Raw genomic sequence first — 9540 nt, forward strand, 5'->3', positions numbered from 1 at the left:
ACAAGACCCCATTTCGGGGAGGTCTTTTACTGGGGGTAAAAAAATCCAAGTTGACTACTTTGAGGCATTGGGAACTACAGCTTCCCATGATGGGGGCTATTCTTTTTAGCTGAATTGTTAAAAGAAGCTGGGTAGAGCAGAGGGCTCATTCTATTCTAGTCTAGTCTAGTCTATCCACCCTGTAAGCCAAGAATCACTGCTGGCCTGGCCTGTGTATGCAGCAAGGGAAGGAGCTCCAGGAGCTAATCTCCCCACCAGAACCAGGAGTCCATACTCCACCCCAGGATGATGTGGAAGGGACATTGAAAGGTCAGTAATGCAGAGAGGTCATGAGGTCTTCCTCTCCCTCTGCCTTCTCAAATTCTCCTTCCCACTCCTAAACTTTCTTACTGGGTGATCCCTCTGACAGTTCCACAAAGACCCCAACATGCCCATGTGCCAAACTCACCTGAGGCCTACCCCTGAGGCTGTGACCTCTGCACTCTGGGCTCCTCCTCACCAGAATCGTCATCGGATCCGGCTCTCCTTCTCCATCACCCAAATGCCACCAAGGTCTGTCAACTCTGTCCCTGCCTTGCTTCATAGACTGGCTCTTCCCTTCATCCAGGCACCCCTACTTTGGCACAGATTTATCCCCTCTTCCCAGATAATTGCAGTCTTCTCCAGGACTGCCCTTCTCCAAACCAGACATCACAGTGGCGCCATGATGACTCAAAAAAGGCCCACCTGGCTTCTGAATCCACTGTGGCTCACAGCCAAGATCTTCAGCAGACATTCCCCACACGCTGCCCCACATAGGACACACTGTCATAGTATGAAAATCCCGTGTTACCGTGTTCCGCTGGTTACCGCTTGTTCTACATTCTGCATCTGGTATCTCCTTTCTCGGTCCCTCCCAGAGGATTTCTGTTTTCTCGGTTCTAATGGTTATTCTCTTTCTTCAAAATACATGAAGAAGGTTCCTCACTGCAGAGTTTCAAATCTGTCTAACTGCTCTCTCCTTTAATGTTTGATAAGTATTTCTTCCACAATTTCTCGAAGGTCCTGCCATAGTTTATTTTTTATACTTCTTAAAACATTCAAATCCATAATTAAACAAGAGTTCCAAAGGCATAAAATTCTTTAATTAAGTAAATATATCATCACAAATAACTGTATTTCACACAATCACTTTCATGTCCTGTTCAAAAAACATTACATGAAGTGGAAATTCTTAGCTTAAATTCAAGAAGTTTAACTACCTAAATGATCAGAAACGCATACTCTTCTTATAAACAGCTCCGTACTTGCCTGTCACCTCCCAGTGTCAACACTTACGAATTAACAGACATGCTTCTTGCATGATCACTGGATGTTTTGCTTTCTTTGGCAGGAGTGATCAAGGTAAAAAATGTGCCCAGATGAACTCTGAGAAAAAAAGGCCCACTGTCTCCTGCAGTCCTATCAGAGCATGGCGCCCTTTGTTTTTCAGGGATGAGTGGCTCAACCTGTCTCCTGTTACCCAAATGCAGTCTGGGCATTAAGGCATGCTCCGTAAATGCTGTGGGACCATGAAGAGGGACTGTGCTGATATTTTTACAGCCAGGCACGCTGTTTCTAACACAGAACCAAGATACCTCTCTTCAAAAAAAATAATTGCTCTTCCCTGCGTGATGTTAAAAGTTTGGGGTCTTTCCCCAAATATCGGTGTCTCTCTTTTTAGTCCAGTCATCCAAGACTTTATGTTGCAAACATTTACGTTTTCCGACCTTTTCTAGTACTTGCCATGAGAAATCCAGTGATAGGGTCAGGTGCTTCCTCTCCTTGGTCCTAAAACTCCATCTTTCCAAACTCAAGGAGACCCCTCAAGGACTGATACTTTGAGACAGTGTATCAATTCTACCTTATCTGTTTCTTCTTGAGAATACCAACATCAGCCTAGTCTAAGATGGTAACCGGAATTTCCCCTGCTGGACATGGACTGTGCCCCCTAGCACCATGCCTGCCCACAGTTGGAACTCAGTGTGTGCTTATTCAGTGAATGGACATGTGAACACACCTGACTCAGCACAGACCATTTCATATGTGAAACCCAGCTTCCTTGGTCATTCATGACTCAACCATGGCTGGGTTAACATGACTCCAGATTAACCAATGACCAGATCCAAGCCTATGGAGGCAGGAAGGCAGAAATGCAGACTTTCTGCCTGAACTGCAAGGCCATGATTTGCCTGTGTAAAAAATGACCATGTGAACTCCTGACCTCTTCTTTTTATCCCTCTGTCCCCTGGAGCCCATGTAGGAGAGGTGAGCTGCTGTCATTTAGCAGGCAGGCTGGGCTCAGCAGCGTGACGTTGGGTCATAGGTAGGGAACCATAAACTGTGCCAAAAGTCTGGGACCATTGTCATTGTTTGAAGTTTCTAGAGGGACCTCTCTAGACAGGAGCTGGCTCCATGCGGGAACACTTCACCGACACCTCCTGCCAAAGACCATCCCACTGATGGATGCCGAAGGCTATAAACAGCGGAGTTGCTCAGTTGTAGGCTGCCATCCAGCTGAGTTGTCCTTTTCGACTCTGAGTTGTCTAGCAGAATGTAGGTGTTAGACAAGCCCTCGCGGTGTCAGCTGGATGTGCCCATGGCCTCTGCTCGGCCTCCTGCTTTCTGCTAGTCATGAAGTCCACAGGAAGTAAGGCTGCTGGTTGAGTCTTGCTCTGTCACTCCTGCAGAAGAGGTTAAGCTAGGCTGTAAAAGCAGATGCAATTTCATAAGTCCAGGCTTCGTTTTAAATGGTAGCAGGTTGCTAGTTACTCGTGGAGCAATTGTTGAGCACCTACTAAGTGCTCGCCAGGCTGGAAGGGCACATTCGACCTGGCTCCCGCTCTCGCATAACTTGCATCTTCACATGACCTCGTGATTAACCCTGTGATGGCAGAAATGTAAAACGGTGTATGTTCTACCTTTTTTCCTCTTCAGGTAATATTCATACACAAAAGTCCATCTACCACACAAACTACCAAATAGTTACAAAGTGGACGCTGATAAAGCCATGACCATGTCTAGATTGAGAATGTTTGCTAACACCCCAGATGCCCTCTATCTGCTTCTCCCAGATCAAAAGCAAATCACATGCCCACTCCCCTCCCTCAGGACCCACTCTCCTGCCTTTTGAAGTAATCACTTTCTTACTTCTCTTTTTGTTTTACCCCCTGTGTCTGCATCCCTGAAGAATGTAGCTAATTTGGCGTGTCCGGGGGATGGAGTTCTCCTCTACGCATTCCTTAGCATCTGGCTCCTTTCATTCAAACTACTCTTTGTGAAATCCATTCATCTGGTTTTCCAGGCTTATTGTTTGCTCACTTTAATAGCCGTTCATATTCCATCATATTAATATATGACAGTGTTATCTCTTCAACCCTGATGAGTATCTGTATTGTTCCTTACTCTTACCTGCACACTGGGGTCTTGTGCTATGTGTGCACTCAGCTTTAATGGCGGTTGCCAAGCACTGTTCCACGTGCTTCCATCCTCAGTATATGTGACTTTCTGTAACTGTATATCCTTACCGGTGCTTGATATATATATATATATATTTTTTAAGTTTTTGCTCTATTTTTTTCACTATGAAATGCTATTTCATTGGGATTTTATGTAACTTATCCCTGACTACTACAGAAACAAAGAGATGTTTTTCATATGCTTTTGGACTGTTTGAATTTCTTCGCCAATAATGTCTATTATCTATTTGCCTATTTTCCTATTGAGTTGTTTTTCTTTTTCTTAATGATTCATAGTTATTTTTATATTCTGGATACTAACTGTTTAATGGTGATTACATATGGGGCACATGTCTTCCCTTAATTTTTATTTTTGGTGTGGTTTCATGAAGAAATTCCTAACTCTACAATGTCATTGTGTTTATTAACCTATATTTATGGTTTCTGCCTCTTCAATCTTGGCTAAAGAAACTCTCCCACATCAAGGTCATAAACACTTCATATTGTCTTCTAAACATTTTATAACTTTCCTTTCACCTTACTTTTAATTTTAAAATAATTGTAGATGCAGGAAGCTGCAAACATAACGCATGGAGTTCTTCCGTGGACACTTCCCTCAGCCTTCCCCAATGGTGGTATTTTATCTAACTATAGCATGACATAAAAACCTAGAAACTGACACTAGGAAATACTGTGCACCACACTACAGACCTTATTTTAGTCTTCCCCAAATTTTATATACACACACTGTGTGTGTGTGTGTGTGTGTGTGTGTTTATTCAATTTGATCCCAAGTATAGATTTGTCTTTCATTGTTCAGTGCTTAATCCACATGGAGTCCAAAATGGAATTGCTTTTGGACATAGCGTGAGATAGGGATTCTGTCTGCCCCTCCTCCTCATGGACAACCAGTTGTTCTAGCAGCATTTATTAAATAGTCCATCCTTTCCCTCATGGTTAAGCAATGTCTGCTTTGTACTAAATCAAGTTTCCACATATGTTTAGGTCTGTTTCTTATCTCTCCTTCTCCATTGGTCTATTTATCCCTGCTCCTGCACACTGTCTTAATCACTTTATATTAATATCTTGCTATGTGGCAGTATAATTCCCAATACTCTGTTCTTCTCAGGAGTGTTGTAGCTACACTTTGACATTTTCCTCTTCAGTATAAATTTGGAATTGGTTTTTCAAGTTTTATGGATGATCTTGTTAGGATTTTTTTTGGAACAGACTTGAACTGCATTGTGGAGAATTGACATGTTTACAATAGTGAATCTCCCTATCCAATAACATGATTTATCTCTTAATTTATCTAAGTTTTGTTTAATGTCTTTTAGGAAATTATTGCAATTTTCTCCATAAAAAGCCTGAATGTATTTGGTTAGATTTATTCCTAAGTAAAAGTACTTTGCATATTTTGTTTCTCTTATAAAGCCTATCATTTCAATTATATTTTCAAACTGATTGTTGGTGGCATGGTGGACATATAATTGAATTTTGTGTGTTGATTTTTTATCAATATTGCTAAAATCTCCTATCTTAATAATTTATTTATAAATTTTTTTATTTATAAATTCTTAAGATAAATTCTTATCTTAAGATAAATATCTTAAGATAATTCTTAAAAATTTTTGGATTTTCTGAGAAGATAACCATGCAGTCTGCAAATAAGAATGGTTTTATTTCCAGGGCGCCTGGGTGGCTCAGTGGGTTAAAGCCTCTGCCTTCGGCTCAGGTTATGATCTCAGGGTCCTGGGATGGAGCCCAATCAGGCTCTCTGCTCAGCAGGGAGCCTGCTTCCTCCTCTCTCTCTGCCTGCCTCTCTGCCTACTTTTGATCTCTGTCTAATAAATAAATAAAATCTTAAAAAAAAAGAATGGTTTTATTTCCAATTCTTATTCCTTTAATTTCTTCTTGTTTCACAAATGGCCCAAACACCATTAAGAGAAATAGTGATGGCACACCTCCTTGCTTGAATTTGTTTGTAAAGAGAAAACATGACATAAATACACTGTTTACCATAAGCTTTAACAGTTGCCTTGGATCAGGTTAATAAATTTCTTTCTCTTCTAGTTTGTTTATTTGTTCATCATTTTTTTTTTAGCATCCCCAACCTTCCTTCTCACATATTTTTTCTTCTTGCTTATGTATATGCTCTAAAATCTCCTTTTATTAAAAAAAACTCTTGCTGATAACCTGCCTTGACTTTTATGTATCTGAAAACATTTTTAGTTTACTTTTGCTCTAGTTCTTAAAAGAAAGGACAATGCATAAAAGTCTATGTCTTTTCATTTTTATTTTTGTAGTGTAATGTATTTTAATAGCAAACTGACAGGAACTACACAGAAGACAGACAACATTAGAAACATGTGTTTGCATGTCAGAAAAGTGTAGTGCGATGGAATCTGCTGTATGATAAAAATGCTACAAACACCCATGTAGTTGCCGTCAGTAAATTTACTTGTTTAAAAAAAAAAAAATCCAAGTGCTGGCATTGTCCAGAAAAATGTAGCAGGTTTATTTATAATTATTATAAAGCCAGACTGCTGAAACATGTTCACTAAAACATTTTGACTTGCATGAATGCTTTATGCTGCCATATTTATATTAAAAATTCACACAGAAATGAAAATGGGAAAGCTGCCAATACCTAATGTCTGCTCCCCTGGCTTTCCACTTGCAATCATATACTTCAGTACCTTTTGACCCCATGGAAAAAAAATATCTAATATTCAGAACTACAAATAACAGGAAATAAGCGATTTTTTTCTTTTTTATATACAGAATGAAATATTTTCCATCATAGTGGATTCTTAAGCACATTCTCCACGTATGCAGCGTGCTAGCTGGATGTCTTTTGGCATAATTGTGACACGTTTGGCATGGATAACATGCCAGTTGGTGTCTTCAGAAAGGTTCACCAGATAGGCCTCACTTGCCTTCCGCAAAGCACCCATAGCTATATTCTAGAAGTGCATATCTGTTTTGAAGTCCTGAGTGGTTTCTCACACCGGCCGCTGGAAGGGAAGTTTGCAGATCAGAAGTTCAGTGGACTTCTGATAATGTCTCATTTCACGGAGTGCCCCCGTACCAGGCCTGTAATGATGGGGCTTCTTCACCTGTCCAGTAGAGGGCGCATTCTCGAGAGCAGTTTTTGTAGCCAGTGGCTTCCTTCCTGGGTGCATTACCACGGGTGGATTTGTGGGCAGTCTGCCTTGCACCAGTCATGGTACAGAGACCTCCTTACTTACCCGCCCCTACCCCCGCCACCTTCTCCTTTGGCTGGAGCTCTGTGAGCTAGAGACGGCACTGGCATTAATGAGTGAGGGTGGAGTGGCCGTGGCTGTGAGCCTATGTCTTGTAACTTTATTGAGATACAGTTCATATACATAAAATTCACCCATGTCAGGCATGCAATTCAGTGAGTTTACCGAGTTGTGGTATACACAACTGGTATATACAATATACACAACTGTATATACAATATCTGTATATACAATATACCAATTGTGTATGCATACATTATCATGCATTACCATAATTGAGTATTAGGATTTTTACATTATCCCCATAAGACCTTTAATGCTCATTTACCCCACTCTCAGGCCCAGGCAACCACTAGTTTATTTGTCTCTAACAATTTGCCTTTTATGGACATTTCACATAAATGGAGTTATATAATATGTGGTTGTGTTCCATTGTATGAATATAGTTCATTTGATTTATCCATTCACTAATTGGTTGTTTCCACTTTGGGCTATTATGATTGATGATGCCATGAACATTATTCAAGTCTTTGTGTCAACATATGTTTGCATTTCTTTGTGAGTGGAAATGCTGGGTCATATGGTAAATTTAAGTTTTGAAGAAACTGCCAGATTGTTTTCCAAAGTAGCTTCCCACCAGTAGTAATATTTGAGGATTTTGACTTCCCCACACGGTTGCTAGCATTTGTTATTGTCTGTCTTTGATGGTAGCCATTGTGGTAGGTGTGAAATAGTAGCTCATTGTGGTTTTGATTTGCATTTCCCTAATGATTTTGAGCATCTTTTCATGTGCTCATTTGCTATTTGGTTATCTTCTTTGGTAAAGTGTCTATTCAAATCATTTGCCCACTTTTTAATTGGGTTGTTTATCTTATCATAGACTTGAAAGAGTTCTTTGTGTATTCCAGATACAAGTCTGTTATGGATTGAAAATTCCCATGTTGAAATCCTAATCCCCAGTGTGATGATATTAGGAAATGGGATGCTTGGGAAGTCATAAGGACATGAGGAAGTCATCTACCCATGAGGGTTGAGTCCTCATAAATGGGATTAGGGTCCTTATATAAAGAGACCCCAGATTGCTTTCTAGCCCACTCTCCACCATATGAGGATACAAGAAACCAGCTGTCACCAGAACCTACTCATGCTGTATCTCCTATCTCAGACTTCCAGTTTCCAAAACTTTGAGAATAAATTTTAGTTGTTTGTAAGCTACCCAATTGATGGTACTTTGTTATAGGTGCCCAAACGAAGACAAAGTCCTTTGTCAGATATGTGATTTGCAAGTATCTTTTTCTCAGTCTGTGTCTTGCCTTTTACTGTGAGTATGTGTCTTGGAACTTTATCTGTGGCATTCAGTGAAGCCTGGATAGACATTGCATTGTTCCAGAAATGAATTGTGTTTGCTTCTTTCAGTCACCCAGGGCATTTGCTTGATCCAAGATGATTCCCCCACCAAGTTTACTTTCTAGACAATAGGAAAAGGGAGAAGGGCAGGACACACTTCTTAACACTTTCAGAACAAATGAGGAAGCTACACACTCACTCCCACTCACAACCCCAGAACTTAGTTGGCCATAAGGAATTGGGAATATAGCGTTCCCTTGGTGGCTATGCGCCCAGCTAAAAATCCTATGCAAAAGTGGTATCACACAATCCAGTCAAAAACAGACTCACATTCGAACTCAGTTCTGTATGATTCCAAAGCCAAGCCCTTCCCACTATGTTTGTTATGCTGCCTTCCTAGGAAGGAGCCAACAGGAAATTCTTTTTAATAGGCTCCTAAGAACCTTCAGGTCCCCCAGTCAGTAGGGGCAGAGCCAGAACCAGAGCCAGAGTATGGACATGGGTCTTTGCAAAGGATCATGTTCCCACTACATCACTCTGCTCTCTGACTATTCCTGGAAGGAGATTTGCAGGGTAATCTGGGTGCACTGAATTCACTGAGTATTTTCTAGAGAGCTAGTAATTATCCTCCCAAACTTCATCCCTTCTCCTCTTTCCAGAGAACTAACTTTGTCCTGTGGCCCAGCATTGGGAATTTTTCCACCCGGCTTTGTGGGGCTCATCCCAATTTTGTGGCCCCCTGAGCATCCTCTGAGCCATAGAACCAGAAGGCTGAGAGTCAGCCCAGAGGCTCCCTGCTACAGACACTATTGGAAGACGATGCCCCTGTTGGAATGTTCATGGTGATGGTTAGTCAGAAAATCCACTGGCTGGCAGGCTGCACATAGAATCATCTATTTTGGCTGAGAGGGTGACTAAATTTGAAAATCGTTGTTTCTTTTCTTTTCCTTTGAAGATTTTTGCAGATGTTTGAGAACCAGCTAAGGGGAGAAATGTCTGATAATTTCAAAAGCAGGTTCCTCACATTGACAGAGTTCCTACTGTTTGTGTTTGTCTGCTTTGAGTTCCCTCCGCTTCGCTCTTGTCTTAGGTATATATACCCTGTCTCGTCTGTTTCAGGGGCGGTTGATGTCTCTCTAACCAGAGATGACAAGTTCCATTCAGTGCCAAGAAAAAATTTAGAGAGGCTGATTTCACATGGCATGGATGCTGTCGACTAAATGAAACAATGGGAACCGCTTAAAACCAAGGAAATCATTTTGTATTGGTACAAGACAGACATTCATGCCTTTTTCTTCCCACCTTCATTAGGTTATTACCATAGTCCTAAAACCTGAGGCCATAATGAACTTGACTTACCCAGTAAGAAACTCTAACATTTGAGATTATTCATCTCTTACCAGCATACTAGAATCCATCCTCTGAGCCAGTAGACGGCACGGGGTAGGTGC

General features: G+C 41.0%; 1 pseudogene; it reads right to left on the bottom strand.

Moving 5' to 3' along the window:
* Window positions 1–6287: 6287 nt before the first annotated feature.
* LOC132029161 (histone H3.3A-like) lies at window positions 6288–6704 on the bottom strand (annotated as a pseudogene).
* Between the last annotated feature and the right edge of the window lie 2836 nt (window positions 6705–9540).

The sequence above is a fragment of the Mustela nigripes genome, chromosome 13 (assembly GCF_022355385.1).
Source record: "Mustela nigripes isolate SB6536 chromosome 13, MUSNIG.SB6536, whole genome shotgun sequence".
Taxonomy (NCBI): Eukaryota; Metazoa; Chordata; class Mammalia; order Carnivora; family Mustelidae; genus Mustela; species Mustela nigripes.